This window comes from Epinephelus moara, chromosome 24 (assembly GCF_006386435.1).
Source record: "Epinephelus moara isolate mb chromosome 24, YSFRI_EMoa_1.0, whole genome shotgun sequence".
NCBI classification, from domain to species: domain Eukaryota; kingdom Metazoa; phylum Chordata; class Actinopteri; order Perciformes; family Serranidae; genus Epinephelus; species Epinephelus moara.
In genome coordinates this window covers 34,401,315-34,428,394 of record NC_065529.1, presented here as the reverse complement: position 1 = coordinate 34,428,394, position 27,080 = coordinate 34,401,315, and the positions used below count along the sequence as shown (strand labels likewise).

Genomic DNA, 27,080 nt, shown 5'->3' with positions numbered 1-27,080 from the left:
GTGAGATGGTAGTGCAAGATATTAAAGGTACACTGTGAAGTTTTTGATCACTGATACCACTATGCAGCAGTGTTTTATGAATGGGTCCTTGTTTTGTGTGAGCATAAGAGTGAGGTGATGGTTATTCTTGCTGCTGATTTCGTATTATTTAAGTGATCAAAGAAGCATAATAATGCGCCTGCAAAGGCAATTAAGAAGAAGACTACAAGCTAGCAAGCATGGATGTAACCAGTACACGATTCAAGATACAAATTACAAATGTTTAATGAAAAGGAAAATGCATTAAGACCTGTAATGGTTAGTTGATTAATAGGGGGCGGCAGTAGCTCCGTCCATAGGGACTTGGCTTGGGAAACAGAGGGTCGCTGGCTCAAGTCCCGGTCTGGACCAAATATGGAGCGTGGACTGGTAGCTGGAGAGGTGCCAGTTAGCGTCCGGTGCACAGCCAAGGTGCCCTTGAGCAAGGCACTGAACCCCCAATTACTCAGGACGCCTGTCCGAGGCAGCCCCCTTGCTCTTACATCCCTCCATATGATTCATGTATAGGTCCTGTTTGTGCATGTGTGTGTATTTCGGGGCCTTTGTGTATATGACATCACAGTGAAAAAAATTGAATATCTCCATGCGGATTAACAAAGTCCTTCTTCTTTTTCTTCTTTGTCTTTGTCTTTGTCTTCTTATTGATAAGTGGATTGGTAGAAATGGGCAACTATTTTGATAACTGATTAATCAGTGAAAGCATCGACCATTTTCTGGTCCCAGCTTCTCAAATGTGTATATTGCCTGTTTTCTTTAGATAAAGACGATTGCAAAAAAACTCCTCAGGGAATGTTTTAGTGTCTTGTCGTTGGCTCTTCTTGGCTCTTGTTCTCCATCAAACCATTATGCAAGAAAAACGGCACTTCGAGTGTGCTTTGCCTTTCAGGAGAGCTGTGGAAGAAGATTGCTGGTAATCTCACCAGGTCTTGCCACAGTGTCATACATAAAACCAAAAAAGTGCACTCAGTAGCGTGCAGATCTCTGCCAGGTGCGTCAAAGGGTGAGGAACAGGGAGTGCAGGGCAGACTGTGTATCCACGTGGCTGAATGATAGTGGCAGAACAAAGAGTTGAATCTCACTCTGTTGTCCCTCCCAGCTCCCTTACAATCAAAGTAGTGACAAAGATAACAAAAACAGGGATTTACTCATCTTTAACTCATCTTTAACTAACTTTACTGGATCATAACATATGGGGTATGAAAGTAATTTGCAGATGCTCTGGGTTGGTGAAGATTCTCTGTCATCCAGGTCATGGTAATCTTAAGTGCTATATGCTATATATGTAGGCAATGACTTGGTTGAGTTTCTTGAAGACATTTCCCCTCTCATCCAAGAGGCGTCTTCAGTTCATGAAGAACTGAAGTGAACAGAACTGACGAAGCCTCTTGGATGAGTCCAAGTCCAGTTGCCTACGATATAGCACTGAAGACTGCAGATGCTCTGGTTCAAAATGAGACAGAAATTTTCTATGGATGTCAGTTTTTGAACAGGATCAGGATCAGGATAAACTTTATTGTCCCATGTGGGAAATTTGTTGTAGACAATCGTGCTACATAAGCTGCAAACAACATAACAATTAAACAGACTCACAAAAATGTCAGACAATAACAAAAAAAGGAAGGTCAGCAGTCGCAATGTCACAGTGTACACAGTATTGCACATTTCCCGGGGAATTGCACCAAAATGATGCTATTATATCAAGAATCATTAGCACCATAAGTAGTCAACAAGAAAAGTGCTAAAGTGCTATCAAAGATCCTACCAGCAAATAAATAGTCTGATTAAACAAGTTTACAATAATATAAAATCAATAAATAAGAAACAGAACAGCAAGATAAAAGAAACTGAATAAAGTCAAGATAAAAATTAGATACTAACCAGATCAAATCAAGGGACATATAAGACCAGAACAATGACAAAGGCCAAAATGTGGTCTGCAATTGACTAGGTAAGGCTTGTTTCTTTTAGCCTAGCTGAGTGCCAGAAATGCCTTTAGCTACGTGATTTTGTTGATCACTTGTGGTGCGTACTGGCAAGTTAAGAGGAGTGAGGAGTCAGCAGTCAGTGACCGTATGAAACAGCCACTAAAACATGTTTTTCAAAAAATGTGAATCCCCAAAACCATGAGAAGTCCTTGACCACACAGTCACAAATGTACATGATAAATATTAGGCTGATGGGTCCAGTAGTACTCGATATTAGCTGCAGACAGGTAGAAACACATGGACGAACGAATGATAAAAATGGAACTCCTGTTTTCATATGAAGATAAAGCTAAAAATAAAACACTTGTAGGTTAAGGTGCAACAGGGACAGTCTGAAATCACCAACTTGTCACAACACTTGACAGGATTGCGTCTAGAGATGGTAATAGGGATGATGATTATCTGTTTGGGCATCTTGGGTTTGAGAGAGTTGTACTCACTCTTGTTTTCTCCTCTTTGTGATAAGCTTTAATCCTATGGGTTTATGGAAGTAATTCTGCCCTCTTACCCTGTTTGAGGTATCTATCTGCTCTTGGTACGTTTGGTACAATGATAAAATACAAATAGAACTGTTTTTAAAGGCTTCTACAAGAAACCTCAGTCTACACTAGCAGAGATAAACAAGAAGCTTACGAGGTGTACGGTAAGAGTGCTCTAAATCCTTCAGTTTACACACTGTCTGCTGGGTAATCTGAGGCTTCAGCCTCCCTCTGACCTGCTGCTCACACTGTGGCGGGCTTGTGCTGGGATGGAAAATGTCTCTGTATGTATTTGTCAGTTGACATAGTTGTGTCTCTAGTGGTAAAATTACTATTTAATATAATGGTTATTTATATCTGTACTAAGCAAAGATAAGCATGCAGATCTAAACCCTTTTGTTTTTGGCTGTAATTCTAAGAGACTCAAGCTTGCAATATACACACGAAACAGGACTTTGTCTTCCCACAGGCAAAATGGTGGGTTTGTCAGAAAAAGTGCTGCATTGTGCTTTGATTGTTGCAGTTCTGGGCATCAGTTGTCACAACTTGTCAAAAAATGTGTACATTCTGTTGCCGCTCTTTGTTAAGATGACATGTACTTGGTTGTGCTTTTCATGTGTGACTATTTGGGTGCATGGTTTTTATTTACATCTGCCCTTTCTCCCATCATTTCCATCGCGGGCAGATGGGCTATTGTGAGTCGAATATGAATCATTGTGAAGCAAGAATTGCAGGGAAAAAGTATCCTCTGAATCCAATATGAATGCACAAAAACCTACAGAGAGCATAAATAGTGTTTCTTGTTGTTGTTTTCTTCTTCAACATTGTACAGCTTCATTTTTATTCACACCACACCAACAACATTGGAGCAGATTGATAGTGTATCTCAGCATGTCTCAATGTTTGAGGCAGAGTCTGGTTGCTTTTTAGGATGTTTGCCCATGTAGATGTTGCTCATTTAAATTTCTGTTTTATTAACATTTTTGCATGTTTTCATTTTAGTCCAGTTCACTGGAATAAAGGTGTCGTTAAGGTGCAGTATTGGATGTCTGCTAAGTAATGATCAGTGACACCTGCATGTGTCCTTAGACAGTGGCTGTCAAACTTTCAGACACATTTTGGGACTTAATGAAAAGCGGAGTGCCAAAATGTCTTGGCTCGTTCAGGCTTTTTTAGATGTTAGTATATTTAGCATCATTTCTTCTGTATTCTGCTTCCGCTGCTCTCTGAAAGCAACAAAACAAGCAGGACATGATGACAAGATAGACTTTTCATAGAAACATGCTGCAACAAGCAAAGTAGCAAAATGTAATGACGTCAAACAGGTTAACAGATTTTGTTTGTTTTAGTGTCACAGCAGATTCTCTAAATAATTAAGTAGTATTATTGGAATCTGCCAAGAAAGGAAACTATAAGAACACAGTAACGAACTGCTGCTACTTGGTGATGATATGCTGCTCACGATGTGTGTGAAAATGACACTATTTTGAAAAACGACAGTGGCTTTATTCTTGCAGTCTTTTTAAAGAAGTTGAGACATTTGGCTCTCTTATATAAAGGTCTTAAACTGGAACTTCCATCTTGGTTAGGATCTTTCCTTCCTCCCAGACAGCCTGGTCTCACTCCCAGAGTGTCAAAATACACTGCTTTGGCGCTGTTTAGAATTTGCGTGAGATGCACTGGGCTTTCCATCAACTCCAATGTAAACACATCTGCGTATTATTGGACACTAACAGCAACAGGCATAGTTCAAAGAGCATGAAAGTTTGCTGAGGGTGGGTGGGATGGAAGTTGGATGAGTCCAACAAACACCGGACTTTGAGAAGACCAGAGCAGTAGACTGGTGTTTGAAACCAACAAACAACAAGTAGAGTTTGTTTGTGCCACTCAAAGCTGGGTGGTTTTAGGCAACATCCATGATCTTTTTGTAACGGTAACAAAGTAGTTTTTTTGCCTAAACCTAAGACACGTTCTTACCGCTGTGTTTGTGCCACTCAGAGCCAATTGTTTTTTTAGCGCCATCTGCAATCTTTACAAACCAAAACCAAGTACTTTTGTTGCCTAAACCTTTTCGCCAACCTATTTTTACCACCATGTTTGTACCACTCAAAACTAGGTGTCTTCTAGCAACACACTGCTGCCTTCTAGCTACATTTGTGCCACTGAAAGCCAGGTGTTTTCAGTAACATCTGACTCTCTTCCTTACCATAACCAAATAGCTTTGTTGCCTTAACATAATTGCTAACCCGTTCGTACCATTGCGTTTGTGCCACTCAATACTGGGTTTCTTGTAGCAACCCACTGCTGTCTTTCTAGCTGCGTTTGTGCAACTCAGGTGTGCCAGGTGTTTTTAGTGACATCTATGATCTTTTCCCAACCGTACTCAAGTAGTTTTATTGCCTACAACTAACAGCTGCCCCCTATCTTACGGCTATGTTTGTGCCACTAACCGCTGACACATTCCTATTGCCGCGTTTGTGCCACTCAAAACTGGATGTTTTGTAGCAACACATCACTGCCTTTCCAGCTGTGTTTGTGCCACTCAAAGCCAAGTGTTCTTAGTGACATCCATGATCTTTTCCTAACCATACCTGAGTAGTTTTGTTGCTTAAAACTAACAGCTGACTCCTACTTACTGCTGTGTTTGTGCCACTCAAAGCCCGGTGTTCTTAGCAATATCTGACTGTTTTCCTAACCATAACCTAATAGCTCTGTTGTCTAAACCTAACTGCCAACCCTTCCTGACTTCCAACCCCTTCTGCGTCAATACAACGCAAAAGGTTGCCCCCTGTCCTACCCAAGTGTCAAAATATGACAAGTAGGGATGACAGCTCATTGTCCCAGGATTTGTCAATGGACTTTATTGACCCCCATGTCTTACACCTTTCCTTTCAGGTGATTTGAGGTGAGTTCTGGTTTCTGGTTTTGTCTGACTTAGCTAAATACTGGATTTAAGACAGTACAATGGTGGGGCTGTTGGCCCTGGTGCGGTGTTGACCCGGCTGTGTCAGGCAGGACAAAGTACAACCATGAATTAGGTTAACAGGAATTATAATGCATGACTGTAAGGCCAGCAGGGTTGTGCTGCAGTGATTAATATGTTGGTCACTTACATGTTGGTCACTAGGCCCCGCAGGATCAGTCCTGGCAGAGAAACATAGATTTCCTGCAAGATTGCTGTCTGCGTATTCACAAGCATCAAGTAAACAGCTTATGCGGACATAAGCTGATGTAGTTTGGGTGCTTATGAGCTGAGTTGAGCTTATTCAACTGTGGAATATTAAATTACATTTGGGCACAGAAACGTAAATGCTTCTTGGCTCAGTTCTGAATGCAGCTGGCCAGTTCTGTAGCTCCCCAACACCTTGCTTTTGTCGACATGCAGTCTGCTGTCTACCTCTGCCCTGGTTCATTACGACAGGGGAGACAATGACCCAGAATCTAGTTGACCTGAGTGCTTTAAATCAAGGCTCCACCGGAGGAAATAAATTCTCTCCCCACCAGCACGCCCCGCGCCAACTAGGACAACTAATCCAGACAGAATAAAAACGTCCTCTTAGAGGACGCCGAGGGAGAGAGGGATGGAGGAGTGAAAACGTGATAGACCAAGAAAGAAACAAAGATAGAAAGAGAGGGACAGAGAGGAGCTGGATTACTGAATACATAGATGGAGATGCTGTTGTGCACTGCCGCAACAACAACATGCTTTTCTGACATAAGACAAGTCATCTCACGGGACACTGATCTGAGCAGTCCCATGGAAAGTAAATAACAAAATTGTTAGAAAATACTTTCCGCATCCATTCTTCTATATTTTTCCACCATCCTGTTTATAAATCTGAGCACAGATTCTCTGCTGACTTTGTAAAGCGGTTAATTGGAATGATCCAGATGTTAAGGGCTGGGTATCAAACCTTTTCACCACTGAGTACTAAAAACTGCAGTACTTTATTTGATACCCATAATATGGAGTGGCATGTAGTATAGCCATACGGCCTTTTGACACAGAGATTGAGCTGTAGAGCCACCACAGAGTCCTTTCTTTACGCCACCTTTGCATTTTTACACAGGACCAAAAACCTCACCACAGTCTGTATGGGTTATAGATGCTGTTGTGGGAGTGTGAGCTCTGCTCTGGGGACAGTTGTGAGAGTCCACCTGGCCGTACACACACACACACACACACACACACAGAGTGACAGGGCTAACTATTAGCATCACAATGCTAACATCACCCATCGTTTTTTAGCTGGTTTGACGACTGAGTCAAGCTGTTTCAATGTGAGTTTATTGGGACAGTTTAACAGCTTGGTGTTGGATGTTGTTAGCCACTGCAGCTGTGTTGATTTCCAATTTGCTCTGATATTGATTCCAGTGGGGGTATTTCAGTTACAGTACCCATATTTGCTAGAATGTGAAAGAGGTTCTCCGAGAGCCATTACTGTAGGTTTTACAAGAAATTATTATTATTTTTTTTTTTAAAGATATTTTTTGGGCCATTTTGCCTTTAATGGACAGGACAGGTAAGCGTGAAAGGGGGAGAGAGAGAGGGGATGACATGCAGCAAAGGGCCACAGGCTGGATTCGAACCCGGGCCACTGCGGCACAAGAAATAATTTTAAAAAGAATAAATTCAGAACAAGATTTAAAACTAAATGTTTTATAACTAAATGTTGTTGTAGTGCAGCAACAGTAATATTTAAACAGCAAAGTTGCAATATAAATTCAATATTTCACTGGGAACACATCTAAATATCGGTACAATAAATCATAATCCTGACATCACAATACTGAGTGAAGTTTAGAGAGAATTAAAGAACATAGGAAATGTTTCAGTCATACTTGGTAATTTGGTCAACACCTTAAAGGTATCGAGCACTGATACCCAGCCATAGTGCTATAATTTTAAACCATCAGTTTTGGACTTTTTGAATGAAGTTCAAGACGTGACCAGTTTGAGGCTATTTTATGTAGACACTTGTACAGTGGGCAGCACGGTGGAACAGTGGGTAGCATTGTTGCCTCACAGCAAGAGGGTTCCTGGTACGAACCTAGGGTGGGGATTCAATCCCTGGGTGGGGTAGCCCTTCTGTACGGAGTCTGCATGTTCTCCCCTTGCAGTGTGGGTTTTCTCTGGGTACTCCGGTTTCCTCCCACAATCCAAAGACATGCAGGTTAATTGGCGACTCTAAATTGCCTGTAGGTGTGAATGTGAACGTGAATGATTGTCTGTTTCTATGTGTCAGCCCTGTGATAGTCTGGCAGCTTGTCCAGGGTGTACCCCGCCTCTTGCTCAATGTCACCTGGGATAGGCTCCAGCACCCCAGCGACCCCAAACAGGATAAGCGGTTACAGAAAATGAATGAATGAATGAATGAATGAATGAATGAATGAGTGGTATGAGTTCATTCACCTAACTCTGGGCAAGAGAGCTAAAATAGTTTTCCAAAACGTCTAATTGTTCATTTAACAATTGAGAACTTTGGCTTTTTTGTCGGAAAGCAATTGTCAAAGTAAGGTTGTAAACAAGAGACATTTTGATGTTGATATTTCATCACAGGAGTATAGAACATTTTAAAATGATGCACAGGCCAGTTGATGTGAAATATGTCATAAATAAGTGTTTGTGTCTTCAAAGGCACCGGAGCAAAGTATCAGCCATTCATGTTGTTCCAGCTTCTGGTTCAGTATAGCTGCCCTAACCACGAGGTCACCTGTTGCCTCTTTTGACGCAAATGATGCATTAAGGCATCATATTCTAAGATCTCAGTCCTTGACCAAATGTGTGTGTGTGTGTGTGTGTGTGTGAGGAGCTCCATGGCTCACTGAAGCCTGGTCTGTTTTCTGTTTATCTGTTTACATACAGCAGCAGCTGCTACTCTGCACTGCACTGCTTTTTCTTTCCACTCCTCTGCTCTCCTCTGCAGCTAAATAAGAAGGCTTTTTTTACTTTTTTTTTTTTTGTTGTTGTTGAAAAAGGAAACTGCTGCTGCCGTTACAGAAGGAGCTGAGACAGACGTCCGCAACATGAAACACTGACAAATTGGTTCATACCATCAGAGACGAACTTAATGGCAAAAATCAAATAGAAAACGCATCTCTGAGAAACAAACAAACAATCCTATTCTGACTGAATATGCACCCTGTTGTGTAAAATGCTGATTGAGTGGGATGCAGAATAATGGAGTTGGCATTTTAATGAAATCCCCTTTTTCTTAGATGTTTATTTATACATCTGAGACAGAAATGGTTTTAAACGAGAATATAAGAGGGACACAAATGAAGAACATGCAGGTTATTAGTTGAAGCGAAGCCATATAAAGCCTAAAGACAAACATATAGAAAACATGATTAGGGTAGAAAGCTACATTCAAAGCATGAGTCAGTTTTTTTACATTACAGAATGTGGAAATACTCAAATGGGAGTACATAATTCAGAAAACATGAAATGAACCAAATGATTCGCAGCACTGAACAGAATAAAAATGACTGAGAGGAAGCTCCACGCAGCGTGGGTGTAAATAGACTTACCACTGTGTTTAGGTGTAATGTAGCGTGTGTGTGTGGGTGGTTGTGTGTGTCCTGACTTTCCAAACTCAAACCTGCGTTCTGTCAGTTTGACATCAGTGACTTTAGCTTGACGTGGCCAGGGGGTCGTGTTTCGGCTAATGGCTGCGGTTGTCAGAGAGGTCAGATGTCAAATCTCAGTGCAGCAGTCAAAACCAACTGCTTCCTATTTTAATGGCCGTGTGCCGTGTCATTAGCCCTTTGTGCAGTGTTTCCTCAACACTGACTCAGGGCCCGAATTAATTGCTAGTATATGATAATGAGGACCTTTGGGTAAATCTGCGGTGAAATAAGTTTGAGAGCTGCTCTTACTGTCTGATTAAAAGATAATTCGTTTTTTTTCCTTGCACTTTAGGGCTTTTTGTTTCCAGAGTGTCTTTCCTATCTGTGATGATAACATTATACTCACCAAGTTAATTGTTCAGGGCGAAAAGTATGAGCAGTGAGATTTTAATTTAAGTTTTAAACAGACTTACACAGGAGAGAAAACACAGAACACAACAACTACTGTGCAGTATTCCTGTCCAGCCAGTGATTTTTGATATGCTTGTGAAGAACTAGTTTGTTGGACATATCGTCTGACCACATCAGAGAACTTAAGTGTTTCTGCTCCAAATGGTAACCGTGGAAAAAAATGTGGATAACAGCGCACGTTTTTTCAAACAGTCTTTTTCTGGAAGGCATTCAAGATGTTGCACTCTGTTGTACACGTGTAAATGTGCCAGAAATAGTATTAAAGAATGAAAAAGACTAATTTCCCACCTTGGTAAACCTTGCCAAATGCTGCGTGAAGTGGGTTTGAATGTGGGATTGTCTGTGTGGATACTTAAATTCTCAGCTTTCAGTGATGATGTAGGAAAGGTGTAGGGTGAGGGGGAATTTTCAGACATCTTTAGCAACAATTCCTGCGTGCTCACTTTCTTTTCTTATCTCAACCTAAAGTGGTTTGAATCAGTGCTTCCCAGCCTTTTCTTGTTAGATAAGCTTAAGTACCCCTTCATTGACACTAATTATGTTCCAGATTAGGGATGCCAGTTTTGGTTAATTTTGCTTTCAATAGCTCCTCACTGACTGTTTATTTTTTAAGAAAAAACACAGAAGAAGGTGAAATACAGGGGGCCTTTTCTTTTAGTCCAGCCCTCGATTGAGTCAGTGAGGTTTAGCACTACATATTAAAGCGCTGTCCATTAAGAGGTGATGGAAATTTATTGTTTTGTGATGTAAATGTTTTGCATTTTATTTTATGTACTGTTGACTTTACTGACAAACAGCTGACTAGCAGCAGAGTAGTGTCCACTGCTCAGCCTCCATTCTCTTCTGGTTAGCATAGCACCAGCCACTGGTGCAATTCACACCAGCTGGGCAGAAGCTAGCTTGCGGCACAACTCATTTGACGATTACCTAAATATGGTGGCCACCCTCCAGTCTGCCCTCAAGTTGCCCCAGTGAGTAAGCAGCTTAATTTTGAGCTGCAAAACCCCTTTAGCAAATATTAACTATGTTAGCAAGGTTACCACTGTTAGCAGCCTTAGCATGGCTAATGGTGCTAACAATGCCAAAGGGGTTTTGTGGCTCAAAATTAATCCATTTACTCAATGGGGTGACTTGAGGGGAGACCAGAGGGTGGCCATCATGTTTCTGCAGCAGTGCTGTCCTGACCCATGGTGGCAGGACCAGCACTAAATGACAAATGTGTGGCGTTGCTAGGTAGCTACCATCTGACCTGGGTGTTGGCAGCTAGATAGATAGATAGATAGATAGATAGATAGAAAAATAGGTAGATCGACAGATAGTAGGGGTGTAACGGTACACAAAAATCTCGGTTCGGTACGTACCTCGGTACACAAGTCACGGTTCGGTTTTTTTTGGTACAGATATGAAAAAAATAGACAACTATTAAATATCTTTTACTTACTGGTAACCTTATTAAAACATACCACCAGCAGTTAACTCTTTTTACACAATTTTTGAATGAAACAAATATATATATAATCCTGCTTTTTCACATTGTTTGAATGAAAATAGAAATATAAAAGTGAAAAATAAAATCCTGTTGTTTTTTTAACACATTTTTTGAATGAAAAATATAAATATACATTTCTGCTTTAACAGTTTTACTCAATTAAAATAAAAAGTATAGTGCAGCTGGTCAGCTTTAAAGCCTGCTCAGATTCAGTTTTACTAGGAACTTACTTAGCTTTCCCACTTTGTTAAAGTGCAGTAAACAAAACATGCTTATATCTAAAGTGCAGCTTAAACAATTTTACTCAACTCCAGTGGCGNGTACAGAGTCGTGCCGAACCGAAAGTCGCGTACCGAGCGGTTCGACACAAATACATGTACCGTTACGGCCCTAACAGATAGATAGGAAGATAGATAAGTAGGTAGACAGATAGAGAGGTAGGTAGATAGATAGATAGATAGATAGATAGATAGAAAATGATAATAATAATACATTTTATTTGTGTAGCACTTTTCAAAACACTCGAAGACACTTTACAAAAACAAAAAGAACAAAATAACAACATAAGAGCAGTACAACACAGTTAAGAGCAAGATAAAGATAGATGATAGGTAGGTAGGTAGGTAGGTAGATAGATTGATTGGTAGGTAGATAGGTAGATAGATAAGTAGGTAGATTGATAGACAGGTAGGTAGATAGATTGATTGGTAGGTAGGTAGGTAGGTAGATAGATTGATAGGTAGATTGATAGGTGGATGGATGGATGGATGGATGGATGGATGGATGGATGGATGGATGGATAGATGGATAGATGGATAGATTGGTGGGTGGATAGGGCCAACCAGTATAGCATTAATACCTTATTAGCTTTGTTCTTAATGTGGTAGCCTGCATCATAGTGATAATACTACTACTAAACTGAGGAGTAGCGCAGTTAGCCTACAGACCCACGTGCGTAACCGATTAACGGTTAACTGTTGACATCCCTATTAGAGATGTGGTTTTTTAAAATAAATTTGTCACAGGGTGACATATAATTTATAATATATTATATGTACACTGTTGATTACTTATCAGTGGACATTGGTATAATTTTTTTCTTAACAGGAAGTGACTCTTGAATTGTCTGTATTCTGCCTTTGTTAGTAGGTTTGGTCAGATTAACTGTTTGAAATGGCAACATTTGGATGGTAACAATTTTATTCCAGTTGCTTTTAGCCATGTATTTTATCTACTCTGGTCAAGTGCTGCTAATGAATTTTAATGAGTCCTCAATTGCAGCATGTCATGTTAGGGTTTGTTCCTGGCTGGGGATTGGGAATCAGTGGTTTCAGATAATCTGACCAAACCGTTTGCTTGTTAACAACCTGTTTGATCATTGCACTCATGTTTCTTGCCCTGTCACTGTTTCTAAATCTCAATAATTGATTAAATCACCTTCCTAGAATAGAAGGGTGAGACCCAACTTGTAATAAACTAGAATTATCCTGTAATTATAAATCATTGTTTGTTGTTTTAGATTGATGCCTTCAGTGGCAGCACACAACAAATAATTACACACATCTGATTAATGGTAAAAGTCACTGGCTTAGAAAATGACAGAGTTCTAATCAGCTTGAGAACAACACATTGAACATTAAGATATTTCCATCTCCTACATACTTTAGCACCTATTAGCATGTGATAAATGCCACACATTGTCGAGCCTTGTCTGGTATGCAAAGAGTGGGCCACGCATTGATTTCTCCTCGAGTCTAATGTGTCAGCCGAGGCCGTCGTTCTCATCAGTGACAGACACAGTGTGCTGAAAATTACGGCACAGTCTGATGTTATGGATTTGGTTTGTGTCTCCCATGACCTTAACACTTTGGTAGGGCTCAATTATGAAATCAGAGCAGGCTGTCATTTTTGCAGAACCCTTTTTATGGTTCAGCTAAATCGTGAAATGAGAAAAAAGTCATTTCACTCCAAGAGACTGCGTTGCTCATTTTAAACATGAAATTGGATCGAGCTCTTTCACTGTGAACGTCTTAACAAAATAATCCCAATTGTGCTCCTCCAGAGGTATAAAAAGTTAACACAGATTGAAAGAGGAGCTTTGCGCAGAAACACTCTATCTTTTACGTCAGGGTCTTGAAGAAATCCTGTAATGAATTTCCCATTTTCACTCTAATTAATAGTAAATTGTCTCCCATGCTTTACGACCCTGAGAGAACTTTGAAGTGATACAAGGTTCCAGGAAGTGAAGTGCTTGTATCTGAGCGGTGAATGATGGCGTGCGTCAGTTGTACAGCAGCTTTAACTCCTGCTACTGTCTGGCTGGATGGTCTTGGTGGGCTTTTTTAATCAGCTTGGCCCGCCTCTGGTATTAGTAGGTGATTAAATGAATTAGCGGGACCCGGAGACATAAGCACTGGCCTGTGACACGGACTCTCAGGGACTCTGGGGGCCACGGTGGGACAGGATGGGGGTTGGCAGAGTGTGAGGGGACACAGTTTTCTGTCCTTCTGTTGAGGCCACAGTGAACACAGTGTACACACACTTTCTCATGACATAGAGGGGTTTGTACAGCTCACATGAATACACACACGTATAGATAAAATGCAGATACACACACACACTCTGTCACACACACTGGCCCATTGTGTGTGACACTGCCGCCACTGTGTCTCCCTGTGGAGCGTCCTGACACAGCACACGCCTCCTCACTGCTAAATGTCATGCGCTCTTACTGACATTATTGGTGATGCAAAGTGCAGTGTGTGTGAGATGTTCTTGTGTGTGCTGCTGTGTGTATTGTTATTGTTGTGTATGCAGATAAAACTGAAACTATTAAGCAGTGAGTCAGTTACTTAATCAGTTGAAAATAAATCAATTTGGCAACTAATTTGATCAACAATTAATCGTTTGAGTAACTTTTCCAGCAGAAAACATCAGACATTTTGTGGGAAAAAACTTCTTAAAAGTGAGTTTTATATGATTGTGAACCGAACTTATGAGTTTTGCTCTGTTAGTAGAACAAAATAAGACATGTGAGTACGTCATTCTGGTTGATTAACGTGGTTAATTGATTAAACAGTAAAATAATTAGCAGACTATCGTATAATGAAAATAATCATTAGTTGCAGCCGCAGTCTGCAGTTCAGTGATTTCTTTTAGTGCTGCAACTGATTATTATTATTTTTTTTTAATCTTTTTGCTTGATACAAAGTTAAATTGATTCTTTAAATTACAATCAATTAACTAAACTCATTCATTAAACGTATTAAGCTCATTTGCTGGTTCATACTTGTATTTTGGGTTTCTGCTAGAAACTGTTAACATGCTTTAAAGGTTCACTGTGTAAGACTCAGGGGAATATATTGGCTGAAATGGGTTATGATGTTTGTAACGATGTTAACTGACTTAATAATCAACTGACACTAAGAGTCATTTGATTTTGTTACCTTAGACTAAGCCGTTTATATCTACATATGGAGCAGGTCCTCTTCCTTGTGTCCGCCACGTTGTTCCCACAGTAGCCCAGAATGTACAAACTAAACACAGGCTCTATGACCCAAAATCGGAGCGAAATTAGCAACACTAGCAGCCAAGATTACATGTTTCCCTGACAGTAGCATGTGGCTACGAGTAGCAGCGTAATGCAAACACTTGCAATAGTGTGTCTTGAGCAGATGATTATGTAAAGAAATCAGACAGAAGTTGACATCAGCGTGTCTCAAAAATTAAGCATAACATTAGTTCTGGCAGGACACGATGTCAAGCTCAGCTCTCATCCCAGCTACATCAGCTGATCTCAAACAGCCTAATCAACTGATGGAGCAGCTGATTGATGGAAGGGAGTCAGCTGATAGATCACATGATTCCTTTCTATGCAACCAATTGGCGAATCTCATTCAGGACGCAATATTTAAACTGCTCTGGCCTGTCTACTGTTGTTGCTTCCTCTGCAAGCTGCTTCACAACCTGCTCCACCCCAGCTCCTCCTTTTCATGCTGTGTCTGACTTATCAATGTCATTTCTGTTTGTCAGTGATGCTGCTCTGTTCTGTTCCCGGGGGTCTTTGCTGCTGCTCTCCATGTGGGTGCATGGAAGGGCAGGGAGGTTTGCTCTTCTGTTTTAGGCTTTCCTTGTTTGCATGTGGAAGGGCAGAGACATGTGCTCTCTCCGCCTTAGGAGCAGAGCCATACCGCCAAATATAATACTGCTTGAGGTTTTTCTTCTTCCTTGGCATACGTTTACTTTATTAAACTCTGGTCACGTTTAAAATGAACACCTGACATTGTAGCATATATGTGACAGAAAATAAAGAAAAACACAAGAAGTCCCCTTTTAATCTATTTCAGCACTATCTTTTCATACTGAAATCTGTGTCTCATTCTGCAATTTAAGATTATTTTCATGATCGATGATGAATTGTACAGCCCAGAGCCCAAAGTGATGTCTTTAAATCGTTTCTTTTATCCGACCAGCTATCGCACCAAACAAAGAGAAACCCACCAGTGATTTTAGTTTGAAAAATGACTCAAAATTGTGGCCAATATTAATTTCCTGTTGTTCGACTAATCATTCCAGCTCTACTCTGTTCTACTGTAGACGTTTTCTTTTCCCAGATGTGTTTGCCTCCTGCTGTCTGGTTGTGTGTTTGTGTCTTTGCATCTGCTGGTGCCAGGCAGAGACAGATAACAGCATTAGCTCGTCCCCTCGTATAACAGCAGATGATGAACTGTGAGGAGGAGACTGTGAAAGTACGGCAGGATTCACCTGCAGCAGGAGAACACAAACACATTTACTGCTTCTATGGTCTAGTGTTCAGCCGTCTTCTTCTTTTTCTTCTTCTTTTACCTTTTTTGTTCTTCCTCTTCCTTTTCCTCCTTCTTCTGTTCTGCTTCCTCTTCTTTCTACCTTTTTTCTTCTTCCTACCTTCTTTTTCTTCTTCTTTATTCTTCCCCTTCCTATTGTTCTCCCTTTTCTTCATCTTCCTCTTCTTCTTTTCCTTTATCTTGTTGTCCATTGTCTTCATCTTCCTTCTTCTTCTTTCTCCTTCCTTTTTCTTCTTCTTCTCCCTCTTGTTCTCCGTCTTCTCCTTCTCCTACTCCTTCTTCTCAATCTTATTCTCCCTTGTCCTCCTACTGTTTCCTCTTCTTCTTTTCCTTTATCTTGTTGTCCATTGTCTTCGTCTTCCTTCTTCTTCTTTCTCCTTCCTTTTTCTTCTTCTTTCTTTTTCTTCTTTCTTCCTTGTAGTCTTCTTCACTGCCTTGTTCTCCTTCTTCTTCCTACTACTTCTTTATCTTCTCCTTCAACTTGTTCTCCCTCTCCCACTTCTTCTTCCATGTAATTGGTTGTCAAGATGATCTGTTCGCTACCTGAGGAAGATTACCATTGTGTTTATGAAAAGCATATCTGGAATAGGTCATGGGGACATTTCTAAAGATATTAGACACTCATAATGGGATGAAAGTAAAGGAATGTGAAGTCTTTAAAAAGATATGGTTTTCATTTGAGGTACTATTAAAATCTTTTGTCAGCGGCTGAATAAAGGCGCACATGCCTTCAGCACGAGAACAAAATTTTAAACTGGAAATCTTTAGACTTTTTGTTTCAGCCTTGGGTTGACAGTGTCTGCAGTCAGATGGCAGCTGAATTTTAATCTTTATTCTTCTTCCCGTAATAGGCTCCTCTCTTAAAATAAATGAGATAAAAGTAAGTGAAGACTAATGTTTAACCGTCTCCTTTGTAACGTATTGATGATGTGATGAGAGGAGGTAGAGGTGATAAGGGGGAAGATGTGAAAGCCTTGTGGTGTTCTGGTCGAACACCAAAAGGATGAGCTTCAAGTCCATTAGTTTTAATGTATTCTCTCTCTGAAGGAGTCTGCGTTAAGACACTGATTCTCTTGGCACTCAGACAAAAACATTAAACACAAGTGACCGACTTCAGCTTGGAAATTCAAATGGATTCAAATGTGGTTTTCGAATTCGAAGAAATGAATAGATAAGAGGCTGCTTACCTTGCACTGGCTTCATGCACGGGGAATTAACTTTCTGTTGACTTGTTCAACTCTTAATGAACCGTTCTCACAGAACTCACGACGACTGTACTCAGTGTGTTTGGATGGTGGAGGGGTTTTTATAATATTAGAGAATGTGGAGTCTTTTAATTACAGATAAAACAGACATTTGGCTCCAGGCTGGTTTTGCTTGTTGAGTGGAAATTTCTGACACCACTGCCACTGTTTTCTTAGTGCTGATACTTTGCAGTTCATTTAAGGCAGCTCAGTTATTTGTCTTAAAAGATTTCAGTTGTGTTGATTTAGCGACACTTGTGGTTCCTCATGGTAACACGTGCGTTTTAATACCACAACAGATACTCATTGTGTAGCTGCTTTGTCAGGAATATAGAAGAGTTGTTTTATCAAAGAAGTCAGATGTCCAAAATAATCGAACTGCTTCGGTGTTCTGCGAGATAAAATTACTGTTTTTGTCAAAGGAAAATTGGCTTTGAAGAGAGCATAGCTAAAATTCACTTCTAGTTCAGGTCTAAATACAAAGGTTTTGGCCAAATGCATGTGTTTCAAGTCAAGTCCTGAGGATCATGAATACATCACTTTAAACAGGCATCTTCCCAGATGTCTTCCAAACAGCTGTTGTAAAATCCACACTAAAGAAACCTAAATGGAAATGCATTGATCAGCTATAGGCCGATAGTATCCCATCTTAATAGTGTCTAATAATAGTAAGCTAAAAACGTATCTGTTCACTCTGGCCTTTAACTAGATGTAGCTTTCCCAAAACGGGTCTGAAACATTTTCTTTTTACACTTCACACTGAGGGAATTCCGTAAGAATGTTGTATCTCACTTAATTTTATGATTCTGTGATTTTTATTGTTTAATTATGTTATGATTTTAAGATTTATTGTGTTGCTGTGATTAGCGGGAGGTGGATTTGAGAAAGACTGTGGTGACTTCTGTTTGATTCACAGCGCCACAGCTGGGTGGTAGATACTGGGGCAGCTGAGGGCTGTATCCAACACAGAAAAAACGTTAACTCTTGGGTAGATGTTCTGGGGCATGCCGAAAGATGCTTATTTCAGTTAATCAATATTTTAATCTGTGTCCGCCGGGAATTGTAGGCTCTGATTGTTGCTGACGTCGGAGGACTAAAAGTTACAAAAGTAAATGTCTCCATAAGGCGAAATACTTCCTGGGATTTCAATGAATAGGATCTCAAATGAAAATTTGTTTTAAACTGTTCTCAGTGTCCTTTATATTGAACTGCCTTGCTGGCCTGTTTTATGTTCACTCTGTCTGTTTTCATGTAAAGCACTTAATGCTTATACAGTACTGCCCTTATTGCAATGCACTTTGTGCTGCATTTCTTGGTGTTAAAGGTCCTATACAAATGAAGTTTATTATTTGGGAAGTACTGAACATACAATGAGATAAATGACACTTGGATTATACTGTACAAGTTGTGTCAAAATTAGTTAAAGCTGCAGTAGGTAGAAAGCCTGAAAACGGTTGATTTTTGAGTCTCATCTGAGTTAGGTTTCGTTCGTCTCCGCCCTGAGCCCCTCCTACCAGATGAGCATGCGAGTATTTTATCCTACTTGGTTATATTTCTCCCTCTCTGGGAGCCTTGGCTCTCCCTCACCGCGCAGCAGCCCTCCCCATCCCTCCCTCGCGGCCCCGCACATACTCCCAAGCCTCGGCTCTCCCTCACTGCGCAGCAGCCCGCCCCGCACATACCCCCGAGGCTCAGCTATCCCTCTCCGCGGAGAGCCCTCGGCTCTGCTCCCACGGCCGACCCCCACGCCCTCCGGCCGGGCCCGGCCCCAACCCAACTCACCCTTACCCTCCCTCCGGGTCTCCGGGGAACCGAGTTCTGTCTTCCTTTTTTGGGCTGTTTAGCCGTGTAGACAGTTGTAGCCAATGCTGGAATAGCTATTTTACCTGGTGCACTGTTCCCCATTGCCGCTTGCTCTCCCCTTCTGCCGGCGGCACGGGAACGTGCATATGCAGTAGAACAGCCAATAGGAACGCAGTAGTCTGAGCTGACCTTTGATTGGTTGATGCACATCAGCACAATACAGATTCTTTAGAGGCTGACCACAGAGCCATGGTGAGGTGCAGAAACCTATTGTTTGTCTCAGACCACTTGATTTACATTATGCTTAGAGTATATTAAAATTTTTTTACTCAATTATACCAAATCAATGTTGCCTACTGGAACTTTAAGTATAGTATGGTATAGTTTTGCTATTGTTGAATGTGGATCCCTTTTACTTCAGTTCATCAAAAAACTTCTTAGTTTTTTGATTCTTCGTTCACCAGAGGCATACAAGAAAAAACCCCACCAAAGTTTACTTAATGAATCAAACTAACGCTGGATGAGTCATTGATACTCTAATGATTGTATGGGGATGAGGTAATCCTTTTAACAGAATGATGCAGCAGCAGTGTTGTGTATTCCATGTGTGAAAAGGACTATGGAGATATACCTGAAGGGCAAACTTGCTAACAGTGCTACAGCTTTTAGAAGTTCAGCATCTGAACAGACTATCTGCTGATAAAGACTGTGTGATAACATTAAAGCTCATGAAAAGCTAGTTAATGGAGTTTAGATTGTTTTAGTCAAATTGAATGTTTATTTCTTCTTGCTGCCGGCAAACATGTACAGATACAGTAGGTTCAGGTGCAGGTGGAAAATGAGAAACAAAGATGGTGGCAGCTCAGTTCAGATGAAATCCTGCCTGTGGTATTTTATGTGCTGTCATTATCTATACTGTATGTCTACTTCCCTCTGTGCCAAATCACCTTCATAATGACGATGAAACGTCCAGAATGACCTCAATCCAGCTGCTTTGTGGAGATATTAGTGAATTAAAGCTGATGTCAGCACTGCTCGACACACACACACACACACACACACACACACACACACACACACACGTTTCTGACGCTATAATTTTTAGGCCTTCATTTGAAGCATTCATTTCCTGAATTTTTAACACCATTTAATTAAACTTAAAGAGACAGTTCACCTGAAAATCAAAAATACATGTTTTTCCTCTTACCTGTAGTGCTATTTATTAATCTAAATTGTTTTGGTGTGAGTTATCAAGTGTTGGAGATATCAGCCGTAGAGATGTATAATGGAACTAGATGGCACTCAGCTTGTGGTGCTCAAAGTGCCAAAAAATACATGTAAAAAAACTAGGGCTGTCCCAAATACCATTTTTTAACATTCGGACCTTCGGCAGGGGGTTCGGACCTAATTGTATTGTGGAGTTTTGCACAGCGGCGACCGGATCTTTGCTCTCAAACCACAAAAAAATGTGATGGCACAACAGTCTCCTTCAGTACATTATTCTATGCTTTCTTTTGATTTTCACATTGGCTAGTCATCCTGTTTAATTTGTCTTCTGATTAAATCGGAACCGTTGAAACAAGTTGTAGGAAGCCTCTGCAAGTAATTGGTTGCTGGCAGACACTCTGTGCTGTAATAAAATGGTTAATCAGCAGTGCCGTGCACTGTAGAGCCGATGCACTGCTGGTTCTGCCGGCCTGAATAGAATATAGTGTCTACTGTTGTGTACAGCCTTTATAGACTGAGCTGAGTAGTGTTGCGCAGGTCGACCCATAACCCGCGGGACCCGCAAATGGACCTGCGGGTCGGGATAGCAGTGATCGTCTGTTAAATCGGTCTGTAAATTATATTTTGACATTACTGGCTATTACTGTCATGGCATCCGAAGGTACTGATGCGTTGAGCAGGTGACAGTCTGCGGCCGTTTTCAAAACACACTTGTGTCACGCACTCCAAAAGAAACTTGTTGAAACTTTAAACAATAATTTATTGTAAAAAACGGGGGAAACGAACGTTGACAAAAACGGTTCCATAATTCATATTAAATTCAAAAGATAACGAAAAAACAGCTACAAGTTAGAGGGAATAATGATAAAGTGGTAAATTTGGCATTGATCCACAGCCTCAGACGGACGCGCTCAAGCCTGCCGTGTGCACAAGCTCAGTTGGTAGGATACTATATTTTCACATTTTTAACAATGCAGTTTTGATTTTTATTGATAACCTACATTTACCAACAACAAAAAGACTACATTTAGCACCAAAAAAATATGTTAAAAAGAAAAAATAAATAAATAAAAAAACGAATATCGAATACCAAATTTTCATAACGAATACCTACCCATAGAAACGAATATTCGAATATCCGAATATTTGGGTACAGCCCTAAAAAAAACTCAACAGCGATGTGTCTTTCTAGAAATCATGACCTGGTTACTCAAGATAATCCACAGACCTTACTGTTTTCATGTAGGAACTACTTTCTTTCTACCGAACTACACCTGCCAACTATATCACTGTCACAAGGAAGTGTGCATCTACTCATGGACATGCACCCTTACTTTTGCACGGTGATTCGGAAGACAATAGTTCCTACCAGGTCATGATTTCTGGAAAGAGACATTGCTGTTGTTTTTCAAAGGTATTTTTTGGCACTTTGAGCACCACAAGCTGAGTGCCATCTAGTTCCATTATATTTGAGAGACGGCAGACATCTCTACAGTTAATATCTCCAACACTCAGCAACTCACACCAAAACAATCTAGATGAATTAACAGCACTACAGGCAAGAGGAAGAACATGTATTTTATATTTCTAGGGTGAACTGTCCCTTTAAATGTACCTCTAATTTAATGTTACAGATCCTTTTATCAGGTGAAGACTGAAGACACAAAATAGTTTGAGTCTCTGTCCTTGAGAGGACCTTTAGGGTCTCATAAGTATGGAAACTCATGAACACACACAAATGCGTCATAGTTGTCAGAGATGAGACGGAGATAATGGACCTGAATGCTAACTGACAGAGCCTTTGTACCGAGTGTCAGGCGGCCGTGACAGGTGAAATGTTCACATTACCCTGTTTTCTTCACCTTCTCTGGTGTGATACAGTAAATGGCTGCAACCTTGTAACAGTCCATTGTTCAGATGTTTACTGTGGGCGATGTGGGCTGTTTTTATAGCATATTGTGTTTCTTAAAGTCATGTCTCCTTTTATTGCTTTCATAACGTACCTTTTTATTAATGTTGTGGTCCGGCAGGTCGGCAGCAGATACAGTTTTTACAAGAAAGTCTTGATTTGAGGCTCAAAGTCTGCCTCTGAGAGATGTCTGTTGTCTTTGTAGGCAAAGAAAGAGCCTTTTCCAAAGTACAGACCACTTATATTTAATTCAGGACTGCGAGTGGTGTGGTTTGCATTTTTTGTGATCTTGTAATCACAACAAAGCAGGGGCTTTTGTGATGTGTAGGCAGCTGGCAATTTATGAAAACAACAACCTGAATAAAAACAAGAGACAAAACCGGAACAATTGTTGGTAATTGTTACTCTGTTGGTGGTTTACTTTGGACGTAAATGTTGTTCAGCAGCAGCTGCTCGATGTGCATTGTCTGACCTTCCTTTTCAAATAATCAGTGTAAAAGTTCGGCCGTGCCTTTTCCATAAAAATGTGAAATACAAAGTGCGAGTGCAGCGTAACATTCTTATCTGCAGCCTGGGAGCTGATTGAGGTCAATCTGTGATTTGCCGCCTTGGCCCCGGGGACCGGCTGTGATATCACCAGAAGGCTTACAGTTACCCACGGCTCCCCGAGTTTCACATATCTTCAAACAGTTTGTCTTTGGCTCCTGCTAGGACATCATGTCGAGTACACAGAGTGTTTGCATTGTCTGTTTTTCATGCACTGCCGAAGCTCTTAATGTGCAAGTCAATCTCCCCTTGGGGTAGCAAATGATTTATTCTCCTCCATCTTCAGCTGTTTGAAAAATCTGCTTTAAGTGTCTGCTAATGTCATTTTCCTGTTCACCTGTTGTTAATGTTATAGAAACAAGGCTACAGATCAGCATGAGGGGCTCTTACATTTCATAATTTGCCTGTGACAGAGCCGTCAGTCGATATGTCAATGGAGCAGTCAAATGGAAACTTCTTTGTAAATGTCCCCAGCAGAATAATTCATGAGAAAAGCTAAAGCTGGCAGCGTGTGATGAAACCGCCGCATGCTTGTTCAGGCGCTAGTTTCCTACCCAGACAGCGATGTCACCCAGCAGCTCGTCGACCTTCTCACTCATGTGGTTTCGGGGCGTTCGGGTGCTTTAGAGAGGATAGGAAAATGCTTATCAGTCTATATAAATCTGCGGTACTCTTGGAAAAAGTCACGCTAGTTTGGCAACATCCTTTCCACCCTGTGATTTTTATTTTCCCCCAGTGGGCAGTGATCACGTAGTTGTTGAGCTAAGAAGGACGACTCATACTGCTGTAGGTACATGACAGTGTTATCATTATCAAAGGCATAGGTTTGGTTTCAGAAGTTGGAAAAGCATTTAAAATTGAGGGTGATTTTGTAAATAAATAAATAAAAGAATAAATAAATAAAAGCTTGATTTTCCAAAATCGTGTTAAAGGAATATTTCACCCCACAAATGACCATGTGTATATTATTCCTTACCCTGTGTTACATTCGAGTAGCGGTGTGCCATATCTTGTTCACGATAATACCTGTATAATTTTTAAAATCATGTGAAAAATTCATATCGTGATATTTCGGCTTGTTGACATATTGACGTCATACTGTTACCCACGGCAACAACAAGCATGGCTGAAAGCAAAATTATTACCGACTCCGTAGTGTTCCAAAAAGAGGAGCAGCTTCAGTAGTGTGGAATAAACTGTGGCGTCCTAAATGTTTCATGAACAGCCCCGGACTTCTCAGACTCTTTTAGCGAGTTACCGCTCAGAGGGAACTCATTCAGCGGCTCCTCCGGCAGCAGCACAGCGTCTCTCCCTCTCCTTTCTCGCCTCCTTTCTTGGTGTGGTCAAGTCATTTTGTTATAAACCTTTGGTCATGTAAACCTACGTGATGCTCGAGGCTCGACAAAAATCTACATATGTGAATGTGCAATAGAACAGCCTGTCACAGGTTACAGCGTGATGATTAGAGGAGAAATTGCAGAGCATAAAGATCCAGGTGGGAAAAAATAATTTAGGATTTTGCTAAAAGAAGGAAATCACCTGTTGATTTATATTTATATTTATAGATCCCAGGGTACATCTTTTGTATTTGTGAGCTGTTTAAATGTGTAATTTGTGGTAGATTTTATTTTATTGAATATTAATATTGTATACAGAATCTGAATCTCACTCTAAGTTACTGTTGCTGTTCAAAAACTGAAGAAATGAGAGATCATGTTTGTTAAGTTTTACTGAATATTTGAAGGCAAACTGTAAAACTATACTTACACTTAGTTTGTTACAATTCTGTGTTCTTAAATGAATATATTTTTTTCCATGTTACTAATTTGACATATTGTCAAGAATATTATCGCATAAATACCCTTAGATATCGTGATAATATTTTAGGGCCACATCGCCCACCCCTTCATCCAAGAAAACGTTGTTTTCCCACATGCCTCCACGGTGAACAAAGAATCGAAAAACTGAGAAAATTCTTGACCATTTTAAAGGGGGTCACTTTTATCAACTGCAAAACTATATCAAAACATCTACAAACTTTCACACAACTTGTGCAGTTTAATTCAAGTCTCAGTTATCCAGTCATATGCTCAGTGCTTCCCACACAAACACATGCATTTTCGCTTGAACCTTACTATTTAAGACACACTTTTGCTTGAAGCACATATGCACTACTCGTCCGTGCCTGAGACTGTTAATGCAAAATCATTTAAAATATTATGGTTTTAGTCAGAATGAATGTGTTTGGGAAGTACTGAGGATATGACGGGATAAATGAGACTTGCATTAGTCTGAACGAGTTGTATTTAAGTTTGTAAAGGGATGTTTTGATATAGTTTTGCCGCTGTTAAACTTGGACCCCTATGACTTCAATTCATCCTTCAGTTTACCAGTTTTGGGATTCTTGGTTCACTATGGAGGCATGCAAGAATTTTTTTTTTATGTTGATAAATTCAACATAAAATGGAGTGAGGAATTACTCGACAAATCACCATCCGAGGGGTCAAGTATTCCTTTAATACAATTTTGGATAACCTTTTTTTTTTTATCTTGTCCTTGATTAATAAGATTGTCGGACCAACAGCAGTATGAGCCTGTTCTTTGTCCTAATTTCAACACCCTGATTAACCACTTGATTATTGCCCACTTGTGGAAAATAAACTGGTTGGAGAGGATGTGTTCAAACGAAACAAATACCACAGATTTTTCGACTGATAAGGTACAAAGGAGAGATAAGCATATCGACGTTTATGTTAATCAACTCAGAGATTCTTTAATCAGGGTTAGGATAGCTGGACAGTTGAAGGACGCTGTTAGAGAGATTTTAGTGAGTAAATCAAACTGTAAAAGGGAGACATGAAAGCTTCTGCTCATTATCTATGTATGCTGTATGTGTAAACTTTTACACGAGTCTAGTATTGTGACAGCTGGGTAAGGCCGAGGCCGAGGCCGAGTCATTCAAAGTGCTTTACATGCTGACATTAATATTGAAACTACATTTGCTCTCAGATGCTGATTAATGCTGAAACTGATGCTGAACTTTCTGGGTCTGTTTTTGTCACCAGTTGCTTTTTCTGTCTCTCGCTGTACTTTCACTTGTGTGTGTGTGTGTGTGTGTGTGTGTGTGTGTGTGTGTGTGTGTGTGTGTGTGTGTGTGTGTGTGTGAGTAATATCATTACCTCTGCTCTGATTCCCCTGATTTGATCAGCAGTAGCTCCTGGGTTTCATATTCCTGGCACTAATGCCATTGACCATCAAAGACAGCTAAAGAAAACACTGGACGCTCCTTGTTTGTCACACATCCTGTCTGAAGTTAATTCACTTTGTCGGCTGCGCTCGCATCTCGCAGAGAGCGGGGGAGTGAGGTAGACCGTGCCTGGCAGCGTTCACGGTGCATCAGAGGAAACTTTTACCTTGTAAAACTCCTCATGTTGTAAAATAAAGCATTTCGTGTAGAGTGGTTTATAGATGTCAGCGGTTTCGGGTCATAGCTGTTGTTAGACCCAGCTCCCTCGTTGGCCTTGTCCCGGATCAGCTCTACTGTGTGTGGCTCTTAGTGTGATGTTGGTTTAAAACTTTTATCGTCTCAGTGGAAACATAATTGATATTTGTATGAATGTTGTTATGGATAATTATTCTCTGACTTGACTATTGTTTAGATTAAATTAGAAAGCTTTATTAATCCCCAATATAGACATTACATTCAGTACATTCAGAGTACACAACATGCAAATGCACAGCACAACAGAAAAAATAACGCCATCAAAAGCCATTTGAGACGTAATTAACAGTTGAAAGGTGCTGCATCAAGAGACCACATCTGACTGCTGCTGGAACAAAAACCTTCAGAGTCGCTCAGTAACACCGAGGCATCCTGAGTCGCCCACTGAATGAGCTTCTGAGTCTGTTAAATACAAAGTGTAACGGATGGCCTTCAGAATACAGAACTGTTTTTTAGCTTGGCCCTTGTTCTTTTTACTGCAGTGACCTCAAGTAAGTCTGGGATAAGGCTAATCACTGAGCCAGCCTATCTGATCATCTTATTGATCCTGTTCTTATCATCCGCAGTGATGTTACCCTCCGGCACAGCTCCGTATTAAAGGAGACACAAGCTAAGATTCCCTGATTAGGAAAAAACACATAGAAACTTCTTGCTGATTAGGACTGCCCTCGACTAAGAATTTTCCTAGTTGACCAATAGTCGTCATTTAGGGCCATTAGTCAACTAGTTGCCTGCATGTTTACGATATTAATGTAATTATTAAATGATATACACTGCTCAAAAAAATAAAGGGAACACTTAAACAACACAATGTAACTCCAAGTCAATCACACTTCTGTGAAATCAAACTGTCCACTTAAGAAGCAACACTGATTGACAATCAATTTCACATGCTGTTGTGCAAATGGAATAGACAACAGGTAGAAATTATAGGCAATTAGCAAGACACCCCCAATAAAGGAGTGGTTCTGCAGGTGGTGACCACAGACCACT

General features: G+C 40.5%; 1 protein-coding gene across 1 annotated transcript in view; it reads left to right on the top strand.

Moving 5' to 3' along the window:
* Window positions 1–27,080, top strand: part of ppp1r16b (protein phosphatase 1, regulatory subunit 16B) — a 150,142-nt gene that overhangs the window by 12,412 nt on the left and 110,650 nt on the right. The window lies entirely within an intron of this gene.